The sequence below is a fragment of the Artemia franciscana genome, unplaced genomic scaffold, assembly GCF_032884065.1.
Source record: "Artemia franciscana unplaced genomic scaffold, ASM3288406v1 PGA_scaffold_74, whole genome shotgun sequence".
Classification (NCBI taxonomy): Eukaryota; Metazoa; Arthropoda; class Branchiopoda; order Anostraca; family Artemiidae; genus Artemia; species Artemia franciscana.
The window spans coordinates 540,273-559,874 of record NW_027062709.1 but is presented as its reverse complement, the minus strand read 5'-3'; positions in this window follow the sequence as shown (position 1 = coordinate 559,874).

Sequence of the window (19,602 nt, the reverse complement as noted above, 5' to 3'; positions counted from 1 at the left end):
TACTATGATCTAAATTGATCTTCCCTGAATCTAACTTACTTTTACTAAGCCAATATCTATTGTTTTTTCTCCCAAGGTCAACTAGATTAGGAAAGAGTGAATCTGTGTGTCAAAGTCTAATCATAGAAGTACATTTCTTTGTCAAAGCTCTCATAAACCGAGTTCGCTATCGTAGTGCTCAAGCAGTGGCGTTACTAAGATTCGTAGGATCCGTTTCAACAATTCAGCGAGAACAAAACAGATGACTAGCCTTAGGCGGTCAAACAGATTTATGTGTAATGAACAAACACACACAAGAAATATCTGCCACTGAAGCTTAAACGCCAGTGAGGTAAGGCCTCGTCAGAATTTGTTGATATCATTGCAACACTGTCGGCCACTATAGCACGAATTGCCCAAGTAAAGACGTTAGAAAACACGGCCAAAAACAAGGACAGTGTTGATATTACCTGTTTTAACTGTGATTTTTATCTGCAAAAATAAAGATCACAGCAATAACTGCAAAACAAGGACGATGGGCCCAAGGAAAAACAGGACAATCCAAGAAACGATAGATATCACTACGATTAATCCCGAGAGAATGGGAAAAAGTATGAGACATATAAGAGAACCGTCTGGGTTAGAAGCCACGAAAATAAGAAAACTTGTGCCTTTGCAGAATCACATAAAGTATTTGGCCGGATTAACTCTGTACCTGTTTGGAATAAATAACGAGTGAAATACTTTTGAACTTGTAATTGAAACTTGTTAGATAAATTTATAAACTTGTATATGATTACGGCTTAAGGATTATTTATGGATTGTGGCTGTGAGTTAGTATTCAGCACTAGTATCATCTGAGTCGTGCATTGAAATATTCGGATTACTCGCATATCACTGGATTACTTGCCCCACTCAAAGATAAGTTAAATTTTATTCTCATTGCATTCATTTAGCCAGTGTGGATCATTTCATAATGATCCACATGCTTGATGCCGAGTCGTGAGTGAAATTTTCTTATCATGGACAATTGGAATACTAGTACGCTTTATTATTGCCCAGTTTTGAATTTTGCTCAGCACGATCTCGATGAGGGGTTGGACCATCAGTCTATTGTGAAATACGCTAGTGATTTTTTTTCCGTATGAAGATGTTCTTGGCGCTAAGAGACTTTTATATAGCAATTGCTTCCCAAATGAGCCTATACCTCATAGTGCGGGACCCAGTGCTAAGAATAGTTCATTGTCGGACATTGTCGCTACTCTTTCTCCCTGCTCTGCAGAAAATATTGATATTCCAGAGTTCGTGATCAAATCCCCTTCTGAAGTCCCTAGCATTCCGGCGTCAGCTTATTCTATCCTTACCGCCAAAGTCAACCAGTGCCTTGATCAGTTAAAATCACTTGCTCACCTCAATAGCCCAACAAATTCTATAAATAGTTCTTTGGTCTCAGATAGTAAGGGCACCAATTGCAAAACCTCGTACGCCGTCGTTCTTAAATATCCGCCTCCAGAATTAAGAGACCCCGTTTCTCGCAAGGAAAAGCTTGATTCTTTCGCCAGACAAGGAAAAGATAGGTTGTTGTTACGCGGGATAAAGTTTCCGCCAACTCTCTTGCCGCATCTGCTGTTGCGAGCTATCCAAATATTCTTGCTAAAGTGATTGATCGCAAACCTCTTGGAGTAATTAGGGGAATTCCCGATAGTGTTTTGAGCAGTATGCTCATCTCCGTTATTCCTGGTCTTGTTGAGGCCAGCCAGATCGGCTCTTCTCACACATTCCGTTTAGAGTTCCTTGATTCCGCTGCACTAAAATCTGCCATCGCTACATGTCTGCGCTTGGGTTACGAGTCTATTAAAATATCGGAATACCTCGTTTTTTCGCAAGAGGCCAAAAAAACTATAGGCCGCCCTTCCGGTGGCCTAGCATTTTTTCCCGTTCCCCATCAAAGCCCTCTGTGATTATTTGTGATGATAACATCTTAGCGATTCAATGTGACAGTACCGCCTTTATAAACGTTTACTTACCTTGCGATCGACGTTCTATAGCATCGTTCGCATCTTTTGCTAAATGTTACTCCAGTTTAAGGTCTCTACTCGAAAGTCTATGTTTGAAAGACCTAAATTGGGCTTTAGCTGGTGACCTTAACTGTGACATTCTTGCTACCTCCGATAGATCAATCCTCTTGCTAGAATCAATTCCCAGCATATATTACGTTGCAGTTAAGAGCCTCCCATTCACGTATATTCATAACAGAGGCTGTTCAAAATCGAACCTGGATCACGTGATCTCTTCCATCTCCAGCTTAATGTCATCGAGTGTCAGGGTGGACGAAAAAAAGATTTATTACGATCACCTTATTCTTAGCTGTAATTTGTCCTGTGAGCTATCTGGCAAAACACTTTTGGCTCATCCAAAGTGGCATACGAAGTTGAACTGGGATCGTGCTAATGTCCCACTATACCGTGCTACGCTAACTGCTTTACTGTCGACCATAAAAGTGCCATATCACCTGCTGCAAACGTCAGTTTCCTCGCCTTGAAGTAGAGTTGACCTAAATTGCTATTATTATCAAATTGTCCATTGCCTTAAATCAGCTTCCAAAGCTGCAGTGCCTGTGGATAAATTTCGGATTGGTACAAGAAAGCCTAATTGGAACGTTGATCCTGAATTAAAACCTGCTAAGCAAAAAGCCAAATTTTGGCTACGTTTGTGGATATCATGTGACCGACCATCGTCCGGAGCTGTTTTCTCTGTGAAACAAAAGTGTAAACTTGAATATAAGGCCAGTTTGAAGAGAGCATGCTTGAATACATGGCCAGGCCTACCGATAAGGCCTCCTGGAATAAGGTTATTAATAGTGAGAAATGTTCCCCATCTACCCTATCTTGTCTCCAGCTAGCTAATTTTGTTGATCATTATAAGCGTGTGTTCAGTGTATTTAATAGTTTTCTTCAGTCTTTTTATTATAAGTTGCTTAAACCGCTTTTACCATATCGTCTCCTGCAGGCTCATGTCCAGCCTGTAGCAATATCTGACATTAGCCGGGCTTTAAGAAAAATTAAGCGTTCAAATAGCCTTGATGGCGACGGCCTTTCTTGCCGATTTTTAGCTTATGATTGCCCTGCTCGACTTAACCATCTACAAATATTTTTCCAGTCCTGCTTAGCACAGTCGCTTGTTCCTGATAGTTTCCTTTGTGGCCGTGTAACGTCTATTTAAAAGCGAGGCAAAGACCCCACGTCATGTGTGAATTATCGTCCCATTAGAGTATTGTGTTTCTTAAGTAAGTTGCTTGAACATTTGTTACTACCAGAAATTGAGTCAAATTGTGATTTTACGCCTTTTTAATTTGGTTTTCGGAAAAGTTTTGGTTGCTCATGAAAGATGCCTCAAAAACTAAAATTTCTTTATACTGTCTTATTGTTGATATTTCTGGAGCTTTCGATAATATTGTGCACTCTCAGGCTCTATTTTCCCTTGCGTCTTCAGGTGTTAATCCTTCCTTACTAAGTTTATTATCTTCTTGGTATTCAAAGTATAAAATTCAAGTTACCTGGAATGGCCAAATATCTGACCCAGTAAAAATTGATAAGGGAGTTCGGCAAGGTGCCGTATTGTCTCCTAGTATATTTAAATGCGTGCTTGCATCGTACCTGCGTCCCCTTAGAAGTTCCGTTTTTTACGGTAATAGGCTATTAGTTTGTCTTCTATTGCATATGCAGATGACGGTCTTCTTGTTGCCCGGACTCGCCGTGGATTGCTTTCTAATTTTACTATACTAACCAATGAACTATCTAAGATTGGACTGTCAGTTAATGCGTCTAAATGCGAGCTTATTTGTTTTAATAACCCTTATGCGGTCGCTCCATTCGTTACTGGGACTGCAGTTCTTCTTTAGTTTGTTGGCTTGGTCTGTGTTTCGGCCCAACACTTTCTACTACCTGTTCATCCCTAGTGAATCAAGCTGTGAAAAACCTACGCGTCGCTTACGGAAAAGTATCCTTAAACAAAAGCCGTTATAACCGCAACGGTTTGTGCATGATTTATAACGCTTATTGCGCCCCTGTGCTTTTGTTTTTATCAGGCATAGCTCATCTATTTCGTAAGAAAGATCGACATACTCTACGTACAGCTTATTTCAGATATTGCAAATTCCTCCTCCGGCTTCCTAGATGGCACCGAAACAAAAAAATAATTGCTCGATTTGGTTTAATTGATGTGCCTTCTCGGATTCGGTCTTCCAGTGATGATTTATGTAAAAATACTATCAACTTCATTCACGTTTATGACCCTCTGCAGCCTTTCTTCCATATTAATACTGGTTAATTAGTCCATGTTGTCTTTTGTTAGTTTGAATTTATTTCCTTCGCTGTTTAGAGTGGTAACTGCCACTAGTGTGGGAGAAAACATCAGTGCCATCTGGTGTTTGGCGTCACTCGGCATTTTTTCAAGCTTGTAATCGTTGCTCTCTCAGGAACTGAGATCAGTATTCCTTTACTGATTTTACCAACTACACAAATTAAATTAATTATTCTTGTTATAAAACTAAAAAAATTTCACGTTTCACCAAACATCGTATATTTCAACAAAGTCAGGAAGGCGTTTTCATCAAAAATTTGTAATTATCAACCGATTAAATTTAACTCTGAAATGAAATTTTTCAATTCTATTTATGACACACTACATAATCTCAAAGAAGACGGTAAAAGGAGGAACTACCTCTATGCCGGTACACTTGAGTGTGTCTCGATAAAATATAAAATAATAATTTAAGATTAAAATAATAATCAAATTAAAAATTAAATTTAGATAATAATACACAATAAAAATGCACAATAATAAACTAAAAATCGCTCAATTAGATGAGCATACCAGAGAACCCTACTGTAGAAGTTTTATGCTAAAACCTATGCTACAAAAAATTGGAACTTAGAATTTTTGCCAGAGGGAAGGTCCTGGATATATGCTTGTTTGTTATTTTTTTTTAGAATCTTTTTTTGTTTTTTTTTTCCAGGAGTGATCGTATCAGAAAACAGAAGATCGGGAGAAGACACAATAAAACAGAAAATAGAAAGTTATGCTGCCCCTTTTAAGTGACCAAAAAGATTGGAGGGCCCCTAGATCTCTTCTCGCGCCCTTTTTTCGCTAATCACATCCGATCAAAATTACTTAATTAAATGGTTCAGCATAGCTGGGAGGTCTAATGACTATGCCCCTGGGGATGATATACCCCCCACCGACCATAAGGAAAGGGATGTGAGTTATGCAATTCCCCCATTGTTTTCACACGGATGTTTTTTGAGGGGAATTTTTGTGGGGGAGAATTTTTCGTGGGAAGAAAATTTCTGGAAGAATTTTTTAGGGGAAATTTTAAACATTGGGAATTTTCCAGGGGACATATTACGTGAGGGGAATTGTCACAAATTTGTATACAGTTTTCTTTTAATTTATCAAACATTTTCTTTGGCTGCTCAACATCATATCCGGAGAGAATGTTCCGGGGGAAACTTCAACGGGGATTTTTGGTGCGTTGAAAGGGGAGGGGAATTCTAGTATGACTGGAACAGATCAGAAATTGAATAAAAAAACAAGTGTTTTCAAATGAAAGAAAAGAAAACTGTCAAGGGAGTTTTCAAAGAACAGGGAATTGTATAGGGGAGGGGGATTTTACGCAGGAAGAATAATTCTTTGCGGGAATTTTCCACAAATGGGGGAGGAGAATTTACCAGCATGACTTGAAAACCGATAAGTAATAAAATAAAAAACAAATGTTTTCAACTGAAAGTAAAGAGCAACATTAAAACTTAAAACAAACGGAAATTTTTCCATGGATGAGTCGGCCTGCCCCTTGCTCAATCCTTTGCTCGTTACGGTAAACATTTTTAGTGCAATAAAGGCCAGTTCTATATTGCATAGGCAACATGAGGTGTTGCGGCAAAAATTTTTCGGTTTCGCCGAGCAAAGTGTTGCGAGAGCAACACTTTGGTTTTGTTTCCTCGCTTCGATTAAACGCTGAAGTTGTTAATCTGTAAGGATCTTAAAGAAACAAGTTCCCTACATGACTTGCCAATGGATCCAAATTGGTCTTGCCATGAAATACACTGGAAACAAATAATAGGTACACCAACTAGCAAACGTTGCAAACCCCTCTTTGCCGAAGATGATTATGAGCTAACAGCCGACTGTTGCTTAAAACTCCCCTATATGTCTCACAATTGGTATCGGTCTATTTTTGGTTTCAGTGTCTACTTAGCTACTGAAGTTGTCAGCAGTTTTAAACTTTCAAACTGGTGCATCTCAATAAGAAATTTTTCTACCAAAAAATGGATGACATATACTTTGATCAGCTCATCAAGAAATATAGACCGCTGTAAAAAAAATCAATCTGTCTTAGTTCAAAATTTTACTTTTTTGCCATAGGCCAAGTTTCTAACATCATCACTTAGAAAGGAGCAAGGGATAAACTCTATCTTCCGTAGCAATGAGAAAACTTGTAAGGTTTAAGAGGCACACCTGATACCATTTCTCTAAAGCAATCCCAAATGCAAAAAACAGAATTATAAACTCAGCTGAAATCACGAACAGAAATGGATAGAAACAATAGATGGCAGCACTTTCGGTCCCGTGGGAAAATGCAACTTTTTTGTTTTATTAAATTTTTCTATTTATCGCTCAAAGTGGATATACTGGATGTGAGGCTGGGTAAATGTCGCATATATTTACCACTTTTTTTCGGCTTCGTCGAGCAAAGTGTTGCGAGTGAAACACTTTCGTTTCGTTTCCTTGCTTCGATTAAGCGCTGAAGTTATTAATCTGTAAGGATCTTAAAGTAATAAGTTCCTACATGTGTTACCACTGGATCCAAATTGGTCTTACTATCATATACACCGGAAACAAATAATAGGTACACCAAATAAAAAAAGTTACGAGCCCCTTATTGCCGAACATGATTATGAGCTAACAGCCGACTCTTGCTTAAAACTCCCCTATATGTCTCACAATTGGTATCGGCCTATTTTTGGTTTCAGTGTGTACCTTACTACTAAAGCTGTCAACAGTTTTAAGCTTTCAAACTGGTACATCTTAATAAGAAATTTTTCTACCGAAAAATGGATGACATATACTTTGATCAGCTCATCAAAAAATATAGACCGCTGTAAAAAAAAATCAATCTGGCTTAGTTAAAAATTTGACTTTTTTGCCATAGGCCAAGTTTCTAACATCATCACTTAGAAAGGAGCAAGGGATAAACTCTAATTTCCTTAGCAATGAGAAAACTTGTAACGTTTAAGAGGCACACCTGATACCATTTCTCTACAGCAATCCCAAATGCGAAAAACAGAATGATAAACTCAGCTGAAATCACAAACAGAAATTGATAGAAACAATAGATGGCAGCACTTTCGGACCTGTGGGAAAATGCCACTTTTTGTTTCATTAAAATTGTCTATTTATCGCTCAAAGAAGATATACTGGCTGTGAGGCCGGGTAACTGTCTCATATATTTAACACTTATAAATCTTATTTCATCTCCAATTTGAAACTAAAAATAAAAAGTAAATAAAAGAACAAGGACTTACACTTGTTTCTGCTTTTAGTTTGAGTTGAATCAAAGCCTATGGAGTAAAACCAAAAGCTTACATAACTATTCCATCCAGATGGCAGCCCGTAACTTTGCTCACCATGGTAAATTACCAAGGCAATAAGAGACACACCTGATAATATTTCTCTACTGTAATCCCAAGTGTGAAAAACAGAATGATAAACTCAGATGAAATCACGAACAGAAATGGATAGAAACAATAGATGGCAGTACTTTCGGTCCCGTGGGAAAATGCAACTTTTTTGTTTTATTAAATTTTTCTATTTATCGCTCAAAGTGGATATACTGGATGTGAGGCTGGGTAAATGTCGCATATATTTCCCACTTTTTTTCGGCTTCGTAGAGCAAAGTGTTGCGAGTGAAACACTTTCGTTTCGTTTCCTTGCTTCGATTAAGCGCTGAAATTATTAATCTGTAAGGATCTTAAAGTAATAAGTTCCTACATGTGTTACCACTGGATCCAAATTGGTCTTACTATCATATACACCGGAAACAAATAATAGGTACACCAAATAAAAAAAGTTACGAGCCCCTTATTGCCGAACATGATTATGAGCTAACAGCCGACTATTGCTTAAAACTCCCCTAACGTCTCACAATTGGTATCGGCCTATTTTTGGTTTCAGTGTGTACCTTACTACTAAAGCTGTCAACAGTTTTAAGCTTTCAAACTGGTACATCTTAATAAGAAATTTTTCTACCGAAAAATGGATGACATATACTTTGATCAGCTCATCAAAAAATATAGACCGCTGTAAAAAAAAATCAATCTGGCTTAGTTAAAAATTTGACTTTTTTGCCATAGGCCAAGTTTTTAACATCATCACTTAGAAAGGAGCAAGGGATAAACTCTAATTTCCTTAGCAATGAGAAAACTTGTAACGTTTAAGAGGCACACCTGATATCATTTCTCTACAGCAATCCCAAATGCGAAAAACAGAATGATAAACTCAGCTGAAATCACAAACAGAAATTGATAGAAACAATAGATGGCAGCACTTTCGGACCTGTGGGAAAATGCCACTTTTTGTTTCATTAAAATTATCTATTTATCGCTCAAAGAAGATATACTGGCTGTGAGGCCGGGTAACTGTCTCATATATTTAACACTTATAAATCTTATTTCATCTCCAATTTGAAACTAAAAATAAAAAGTAAATAAAAGAACAAGAACTTATACTTGTTTCTGCTTTTAGTTTGAGTTGAATCAAAGCCTGTGGAGTAAAACCAAAAGCTTACATAACTATTCCATCCAGATGGCAGCCCGTAACTTTGTTCACCGTGGTAAATTACCAAGGCAATAAAAGTGTCAAAGCCTAACCAGGGTTTTACATTTTTTTTCTGTCAAAGCTCTCATAAACTGGCTTTGTTATCATAGCGTCAAAGCAGTGATGTTACTAAGATTCGTTTGATCTGTTTCGACAATTTAGTTCGAACAAAATAGATGAATAGCCTGAAGCAGTCAAACAGATTTATTCAAAATGAAAAATACGCAAGAAATCTCTGCCTCAGAAGATTTTTATTTTTTTCCTAATGATTCGTCTTTTCCTCATCTTAGTGTTAAGTGAGTTTAGTGTTAAGCAAAAATGACTGTTTCTTAAAATTCCCTACATGTCTCACAATTGGTATCGGCCTATTTTTGGTTTCAGTGTGTGCCTTGCTACTGAAGTTGTCAACCCTTTTGAACTTTCAAACTGGTACATCTCATGAAAGAATTTTTCTACCAAAAAATGGATGACATATACTTTGATCAGCTCATCGAGAGCTACCGACTGCCGTAAAAAAAATCAACCTGTCTTTGTTCAAAAGTTGACTTTTTTGCCCTAGGCCAAGTTTCTAACGAGTCATCGCTTAGAAAGGAGTAAAGGATAAACTCAAATTTCTTTAGCAATGAGAGAACTTGTAAATTTTAAAGGCACATCTGATACCATTTATCTACTGCAATCCCAAGTGCGAAAAACAGAACAATAAACTCGTTCTGTTCATCGTACGTTTATGGTTCTGTTTATATAGAACTATATATATATATATATATATATATATATATATATATATATATATATATATATATATACTAGCTGTTGGGGTGGCGCGAAGCGCCACCCCAACACCTAGTTGGTGGGGGCGTTTCGCATCCCCCCCCCAGGCCCCCCCCGCGCGTAAGTCGTTACGGGCCTTATTAGTTACGCGCCATTGTAGTTGTGTCCCTGTGTTCTACCTGTGAATATAGATATATATATATATATATATATATATATATATATATATATATATATATATATATATATATATATATATATATATATATATATATATATATCTTTTCTTACTTTCTCTATCAGCCGCAAGTTTTTTGGTATAGACTCTTTGAGCAGCTTCCTCGGCTGTTGCCATTGTAGGTTCTTCAGTCATTTTACAATTAAACTTTTTTCCGTCCACGATCATCTTACAATTAAAAATTTGTCTTTGAACGAATTTCTTAAATTCCTTTAATGACATCATCGTCATAACAAACATGACGACAACTAACCTCATGACGACATGATGACATGAAGTCAGACAGACATAACACACAGACAACTTATTTTTATATATATATATATATAGATGTCCCGGTGTCCCAGTCGTCACTTGTGTCCCGACGACCCGGTGTGTAATTTCGTCAGTCGACAAACATGATGTCAGTCGACACACAAACATGACGTCAGTCGACAGACACACAAACAACTTATTTTTATATATGGACTAGCACCCCAACACCTAGATGGTGGAGCGCTTCGCGCCCCCCTCCCCAAGCCCCCCCGCGCGCGTAAGTCGTTACGCGCCATATTAGTTACGCGCCATTGTAGTTGTGTCCCTGTGTCCCACCTGTGAATATAGATAGATTTATATATGTGTTTCAAACTACGTAAAAATTGCGAATATACTACATTCTTGGCTTTCCCATTGTCTGTGCATATACAAAGCCGTATATACTAATAATGACGTCATATGCAAACGCTCTTTTTACAAACAAACAAACATGCATACACACAACTCGTTTTTATATAGATAGATAGATAGATAGATACAATACAAATTAACTGCGTAAAACTTGCGAATATACAACATTCTTCGCTGTCCAATTGTCGCTGCATATAAATAGATTGTCAGGTTTACCGACCCTCGAACATGCAACGTACAATTGTCCATGGGAAAAACAATCAGTATTAAGATCTATACCACATTTTTCTAATGATTGACCTTGAGCTTTGTTAATGGTGATTGCAAATGCTAATCGAATTGGGAATTGCAATCTTTTAAATTGAAAAGGCAGATCCGTTGGAATCATGAGAATGCGAGGAATAAGAACAGCCTCACCCTCAAAAGGCCCTGTCAAGATTGTGGCCCCTATTAGGTTTTCCATTGTTTTTCTTTACGGCAAGTCGCGTGCCATTGCAAAGCTTTGGTGGGTTGATATTTCTTAAAAGTATTATTGGTACGCATATTTTTAGTTGTAGCACGTGTGGTGGAAACCCTGAAAGATCTATGGAATTTAAAAATTCAGATGGATAATTAACCGCTTCATTTGGTTCCAAAACTGTGTCGACTGATTTGTAAAGGACTGCCTGGTCTCGAATCTTGGTCAAAACAATATAGTTGATTTCGTGGACGTCTATATTTTAGGGTGCGAGAATCGCTCTTTCATTATTATTTATTTATTTATTATTTATTATTATTAATAATTTTTTAGAATATTCGGAAATACTTTTTCAATCAATTCATTTTGGGACTTCACTAAATTACAGAAATCAGCAGGTAGTTGTATACGTCCTGAAATTGAGTCTACTGGGAGCTTTCCGTTTCCAATTGCCAGCAATTGATCTGAAAATGTTTGACCAGAGTCATCGTTTTGCAATCGGACACGCATATTTGTAGTTAATTTTAATATTTTTACGTGTGCCCATAAATTAGAATTTTTCAGGCAAGCATTCATTTCGTCTGCAGGAGTTGATCTAGGTATTATAGGTAATGTTTGCCTGAAATCTCCCGCAAGCAATATTAATGTGCTGCCAAAGGGTTTCGACTTCCCTCTCAAATCTTTCAAGCATTGATCCAGAGCCTCGAGCAATTTTTTGTGTGCCATTGTGCACTCATCCCAAATAATAAGTTTGCATTGCTGCAATACTTTACCCATCCCAGATGATTTGGAAATATTGCATGTGGGAGTTTCTGTAGAATGCAAATTCAGAGGCGATTTCAAAGCGGAATGAGCAGTTCTTCCACCAGGCAGCAATGTTGCGGCTATTCCGGACGACGCAATTGCCAACGCTATATCATTTTTTGATCGAATTGATGCCAGAATCAGTTTTATCACAAACGTTTTACCAGTACCTCCTGGCGCATCCAAAAAGAAAATTTCTCCAACGTTGTTATCGACACAATGTATCATCGTATCATAAATGTATTTTTGTTCCGAAGTTAACTTGGAAATGTTATTTTGTACATACGACAATAGATCACTCGTACTGTAACTTTGTTCACGATCCAATTCTACACATGTCGAAACAGCAGCGATACGGTTAGGTGAAGGTATTCCCAAATCCTGAAGAGGTTTGTTTGCCATACGTACGCACAAATCTTCTATAATAACTAAAGTGCAGTTATAAATTTCTGATGTAAAATCAAAAGTCATATCTGACGTCTCTAACTGTTTTCGATGGAGTATATCTTCGGACATTTTTGACTTATATTTTTCCCATAACTCTGTAGGAGCTGATGGAGAGCAAGTTGTTAAAATGATGCCAAACAATGCACGAATTTGACTTGGGGTTGACGTTTCGCACGCGTCATTGATGCAGTTATCCCAGTGTTGGTCATTCTCCAATAAATTCAGAGCTTGGCATGCACTACGGTAAGTGTCATGTATAGTACCGTTTACAGTTCTCAAATACTCAAAGGATGTCGGACCGGGTACATTCACCAAAAGCAGGCGTAGAAAGAAGCATTCATGTTGATTGGGGTGAACGGTGTAGAGTCTTCCTATCGTGGTATCTTTGAAGATGGTAGGTTGGATAAATTTGCCCTTTTACTTTGAAAGTAGACATAAATTGATCTAGATTTTCGATTTGGGCTCCAAACGACGTCATTTAGAAACATGAGTTGTATTTTCTGATTTTTGACAAAAAACGCTTAGATTCTGATGTAGTTCCAGTAAGGAAAGTCTTCAATGACTCTGGTGGTGCAGCCAATAGAGGAAGTTTAACTTTTCCTGAGGCGCAACACATTCCCATTGTTTCACCATTGAATTTCAAGGCCTTGCAATAGGGACAAATTTTAGACATAGTCCCGATTTGAACACATCTACTCAAGCTATAATCATCGACTGGGCTGTACCTGAATGCCAGGCGATAACTTTCAGGTTGCTCTGATTCCTCGGCACGCTTTCTTTTCTTACTTTCTCTATTAGCAGCAAGCCTGATTTCTTGCTGTTCTTGTAATTCCTCGGCACGCCTTCTTTTTTCACTTTCTCTTTTAGCAGCAAGTCTGCTTTCGCTTTGCTCTGGTAGTTCCTCGGCACGCTTTCTGTTCTTTCTTTCTCTATCAGCCTCAAGCCTGTTTCCTTGCTGTTCTTTTGATTCCTCGGCACGCTTTCTGTTCTTTCTTTCTCTATCAGCCTCAAGCCTGTTTCCTTGCTGTTCTTTTGATTCCTCGGCACGCTTTCTTTTCTGACTTTCTCTATCAGCAGCAAGTTTTTTGGCATAGACTCTTTGAGCATCTTCATCCTCTTTTTGCCATTGTAAGTTCATCAGTCATTTTAAACTTAAACATTAATAGATTTCTATTTATTTTTGATTGTTTATTTGAGGACATAAATGATAATATTGATCCCCAACAATTTGGATTTAGATCCGGGCATAGTACTGTTCATTATTTGGTTGCATTGTTGGATACTATCCTTAAGCACTTAGAAAATAATGGGGCCTATGTTGATGCATTATTTGAAGACATAGTTAAGGCTTTTGATAGTCTTAATCATAATGTAGTTGTCAAAGAAGCAAAGGCTATGGGTGCCCGTCCATTTGTTGCATCAATGCTTGCTAGTTTCCTTTTTGAAAGATCTCAGTGTGTCCAACTTCCTGACCATGAGCCATCTGAATTTGTAAATATTTTTGTGGTTCGCCACAAGAGACTAATGTAGGCCCGCTTTCTTTTCTTATTGTTTTTAACCGTATTTTAACAACAATTCGTGAGTGTTTTAAATTTGCTGATGATTTAACTGTTTTATCACTGCGACTAAGCCCTCCAACTACTGAACAGTGTGACTTGATCAAAATCTATCATGATCTAAAAGCTGAATTAGGAAAGGTAAAACTGATAGTCAGTGAAACTAAGAGCTCTTATATGACATTTTCCTTCCTAAAGGGTAACAACCACTCTTCTTATAATTCCATACTGCCAACAAAGAAAACTGTTAAAATACTTGGGAATCTTTTGGGCGATGATTTAAGATGGAATTCGCACGTTGACTATCTGACTAAAAAAGGCGCCTGGCTTTTACATTCATTTTCCAACCTAAAAAGATGTGGTACACCAACTGAGGTTTTAAAGTCTGTATACTGCAGCTATGTTAGACCTTCTCTTGAGTATGCATGCCCTCCTTGGCATCCGGGATTGACAAAAGATCAAACAGATAGACTTGAGACGATACAACAAAGAGCTGTAAAAATTATACTTGGACAAAACTACTCAACTTACGAGGTTGCACTGAAACAACTCAATTTGGACTCACTTGATATTCGTAGACATGGCTTAACATATAGATTTGGACTAAATTGTTAATTCCCCAAATCATTGTCGTCTACTACCCAACCTTGAGAGCCCCCCAACGGAAGGACCAGTTACTTGACTCCGACAAATAAAAAAGAATTGTCCAAAGTTACTGACTTGCTCAGCCTATAGTACTGAGAGATATCATAAATCATTTGTGTAATAATATTGACGCAACTAATATTTAATGTTTGATTAATATGTGTTTGATTAATATAATGTTTGTTAAAATTTTCCTGTGAGTATTTTTGAAGGTACAAATTATTTTTGTCATGACATACTAATGCTAGCTCCGGCTATTGTAGTGAATAAATATATTCTATTCTATTCTATAAATCATCGGGACTGCGGTTCAATCCCGGCTGTTGCAAGGAAATTCGTATGACTTGGATTTTAATTCATAATTTTTTTTTATATCAAATAGTTAATTTTTAAGTATTTCTTAAAGGGAAATTTTTATTTCTTTGATCAAATGTCTCATTTATTTTAATTAAAGAATTTAAAAAAAAATCCCTCTCTCTGGCCCTTTTCAACTCTGTCTCGTTTCTAAAAAATCTTTCTATAGATTTTCTATATCTTTTCGCAATTTTTCCCTCTATACATTTCCCCTATACATTTACATTTCCTCTATACATTCTCCACATTCCATGTACATTTTCTTATACATTTTCCATTTCATATACATATACAATTTCTATATTCATTTCCTCTATACATTTAATTAATATGGCGCGAAAAAAGCTAAAAAAAGAAAAAACATAAAAAGAAAAAAACTTAAAAGAAAGGAAAAAAATAAAAAAGGTGAAAAATTAAAAAGAAAAAACACCGGGACACAAATGACGACCGGGACACAGGGAATATAAATGAAGACCGGGACACAGGGACACAACTACAACGGGGACGCCGGGGGGCACAGGGGGATATATAAATGACGACGGGGGTATAGGGAATGTTCGATTAACAATCACAATCAACAAAGCTTAAGGGCAATCATTAGAATAATGAGGTATAGATCTGAATACGGATTGTTTTTCTCATGGACAATTATATATTGCATGTTCAAGAGTCGGTAAACCCGACAATCTATTTATATGCACAGAAAATGGGACAGCGAAAAATGTTGTATATTCGCAAGTTTTACGTAGTTAAAAACATATATACTTCTATCTATATCCACAGGTGGGACACAGGGACACAACTACAATGGCGCGTAACTAAAATGGCGCGCAACGACTTACGCGCGCGGGGGGGCTTGGGGGGCACGAGGCGCCCCCACCAACTAGATAATGGGGTGGCGCTTTGCGCCACCCCAACAGCTAGTACTTTATAAAACTGAATTTTGGTCAAATCCCTAATTTTATTTAGTGTCTATGAATATTTGACAGAAAATTCATTGTCAAAAATAGAGATAGAGAAAAATAATTTGAATACAAATTTTTATTTTGTTGAACAGAATAAAAAACAGTGTATATAATTTACTCCTAGGCTTATATCAAGCAGATATAGACAATGATATATATATATATATATATATATATATATATATATATATACTAGCTGTTGGGGTGGCGCTTCGCGCCACCCCAACACCTAGTTGGTGGGGGCGCTTCGCGCCCCCCCCAAGCCCCCCCGCGCGCGTAAGTCGTTACGCGCCATAATAGTTACGCGCCATTGTAGTTGTGTCCCTATGTCCCACCTGTGAATATAGATATATATATATATATATATATGGTTTTAACTACGTAAAACTTGCGAATATACAACATTCTTTGCTGTCCCATTGTCTTTGCATATAAATAGATTGTCAGGTTATCCCCCTCTTTCCCCCGGTGTCCCCGTTGTAGTTGTGTCCCTGTGTCCCGGTCGTCATTTATATTCCCTGTGTCCCGGGTCCCGGTCATCATTTGTATCCCGGTGTTCCGGTCTGTATATACATTCGTTTTTTAGTTTTGTTTTTCTCCTTTATTTTTTTCCTTTTTTTTTCTTTTTTAGCTTATTTAGATTTTTAGATTTTTTAGTTTTTTTTATTAGTTTTTAGTTTTTATTTCTTTTTAGTTTTTTTGTCCCGGTCGTCATTTATATCCCCCTGTTTCCCCCGGTGTCCCCGTTGTAGTTGTGTCCCTGTGTCCCGGTCGTTATTTATATTCCCTGTGTCCCGGTCGTCATTTGTATCCCGGTGTACCGGTCTGTATATACATTCGTTTTTTAGTTTTGTTTTTCTCCTTTATTTTTTTCCTTTTTTTTTCTTTTTTAGTTTATTTAGATTTTTAGATTTTTTAGTTTTTTTATTAGTTTTTAGTTTTTTTTTCTTTTTAGTTTTTTTGTAGTTTTTACCTTCTTTTTAGTTTTGTTAATTTTTTTTTTTTACTTGTGTCCTGGTCGTCATTTATACTCCCTGTGTCCCGGTGCTTTGTTGATTGCTAATCGAACATTCCTTTTGTCCTGGTCGCTTTCTCTTTGAGTGTCGTCATTTATTTTTTTCTTTTTTAGTTCTTTTAGTTTTTACCTTTTTTAGTTTTTTTTTAGTTTTTAGTTTTTTTAGTTTTTTACCTTTTTTTAGTTTTTTTAGTTTTTTAGCTTTTTTATTTTTTTTATTAGTTTTTAGTTTTTTTGTAGTTTTTGCCTTTTTTTTTAGTTTTTTGTCCTGGTCGCTTTCTCTTTGAGTGTCGTCATTTATTAGTTTTTTCCTTTTTTTTTTAGTTTTTTATTGGTTTTTACCTTTATTTTAGCTTATTTTTCAGTTTTTTCCTTTTTTTTAGTTTTTTTTTATTTTTTATTTTTTTTAGTTTTTTACCTTTTTTTAGTTTTTTTAGTTTTTTTAGTTTTTTAGCTTTTTTACTTTTTTTATTAGTTTTTAGTTTTTTTTTGTAGTTTTTGCCTTTTTTTAGTTTTTTCAGTTTTTTTTTTAGTTTTTTATTGGTTTTTACCTTTATAGTTTTTTTAGTTTTTTAGCTTTTTTATTTTTTTTATTAGTTTTTAGTTTTTTTTGTAGTTTTTGCCTTTTTTTAGTTTTTTCAGTTTTGACGTCACCTAATCCAGTTTTTTCAGGTGACGTCACCTGACACATCCATCCACACATCCATCCATCCATCCATCCACAGACAACTTATTTTTATATATATAGATATATATATATATATATATATATATATATATATATATATATATATATATATATATATATATATATATGGAATATGTATAGAGGAAAAAATTGCGAAAACATACAGAAAAAGATATAGAAAATCTAAGAATTTTTGGAAACGCAGCAAAGAGTTGGATAGGGCCCGAGAGAGGGATTTTTTTTTATTCTTTAATTAAAATAAATGAGACATTTGATCAAAGAACTAAAAATTTTACTTTAAGAAATACTTAAAAATTAACTGTGTGAAATAAAAAAAGAAAAAATTAAACATATAATATTTTGTCGTGAAAGAGATTCCTTGCAACAGCCGGAATTGAACCGCAGTCCCGATGATTTCCAGGCGAAGTTGTATCCACTGTGCTGTTACAAGGTATTGTATTTGGAAATTCAAAGTATTGATCATGAGAGATAAGTGGCTCGTCTGTGACAGAAAATGACATCATAACCTTAGCAAGTAACTATCGCTGCAAACATTATGTCGCTCTTTACTGTCACACTTAAAATAAATAAATGCCGTATAAGCCCAGAGTAAGGGCTATTGATTAGAAAAAAGCCAAGAAAAAAAAATTGGGACATATTGGGTAACCGTTGCAAAAACGTATGTCTGTTATAAAATTGATTTTTTTTTTAATATGAGTCTCTGAACAGATATTAAGTAATCTATCCACAAGAGATATTACCACACCTCTTTTAACCTGTGGAGGATGGTTAGATTTGAAGTGAAGGTGTCTATTGGTATTATTATGCGTAGGGTTTCTGTAAACTGTAAAATCAAGTTTATTCACACTTCGTATTATCAAAACATCTAAAAAATGTATTTTTCCATCTGTTTCGGTCTCTAGAGCGAATTGCAGGTTTATATCGTAAGTATTTAAATGTTCTAGAAAACCTTTAAGTTCACTTTCGCCATAATTCCAAACTGAAATTACGTCGTTCATTGAACGTCCCCAAAACACATGATTAAGAAAATACGAATCCAGTGCCCAATTTTCAAGATGTTCGACGAAAATATTTTCTAGTAGGCCTGATAGAGGTGCTCCCATAGGAAGGCCTTAGTCAACTACATCCTTCCACACTCACTGAAAATCGCAAGTGACAGTAACTACAAACGCATGTGCAAATCACCGTGGTAAATTACCGCGGCAATAAAGGGGTCAAAGCCTAACCACAGTTTTACGTTTTCTTATTTATCAAAACTCTCATTAACCGGGTTCTCTATCATAGCATCGAAGCAGTGACGTTGCTAAGATTCGTAAGATCTGTTTCGACAATTGAGCTGGAACAAAATAGATAACTAGCCTTAAGCAGTTAAAGAGATTTATTCAAAATAAAAAAAAACACACAATAAATCTCTGCCACAGAAGACTTTTTTTTCTTAATGATTCCCCTTTTCCTTATCTTATATTTAAGCAAGTTTCTCTTATATAAATAAATTAACTAGTAAGGTGGGCAGGGGCTAAGGTAGGATTAGAAGGGCAGGGTGGGGAGGTTAGTAGTATTGAAGAGTGATTGAGACTGGAGTTGTTATTATTATTTTTCTTTTAAATTTTATTTGTGTATTATTATTTTTGTTTAGTTACCTGTTTATTTATCAATTTTTTCATGTTTATTAGTAACAGTTTAATTATTTTTGGTTTATTTATAATAGTTTTAATTAAAAAGTTGAGGTTTAAGTAAATATTTGAGTTGATAGGTAAGTAGTTATGTGGACTTTTCGCGACCGCAAGCCTTCATAGGTTTTCTCTTGGGAAATCTTTGCCAGGCAAGTCTGTCTTCCCACTATGTGTACCCCAATTTACTATGATTACCCTGTCTTCAAATTTTGCAAAGGCCTTCAAAATGGCAATCTGGATTTTTACTACTACCATTGTAACCAACTAACCATAGTCAGCTACATCCTACCACACTCACTGAAAATTACAAGTGACAGTAAGTACAAACGCTAAATATTACTAAACGCTAAAAGTATACTAAATATTATTTTTTGTTTCTGCTTTAGCTATTCTTCTCATTATACTGTTCTTTTACAAACCTTTATGTTCTTTTATTCATTTTTTGATTT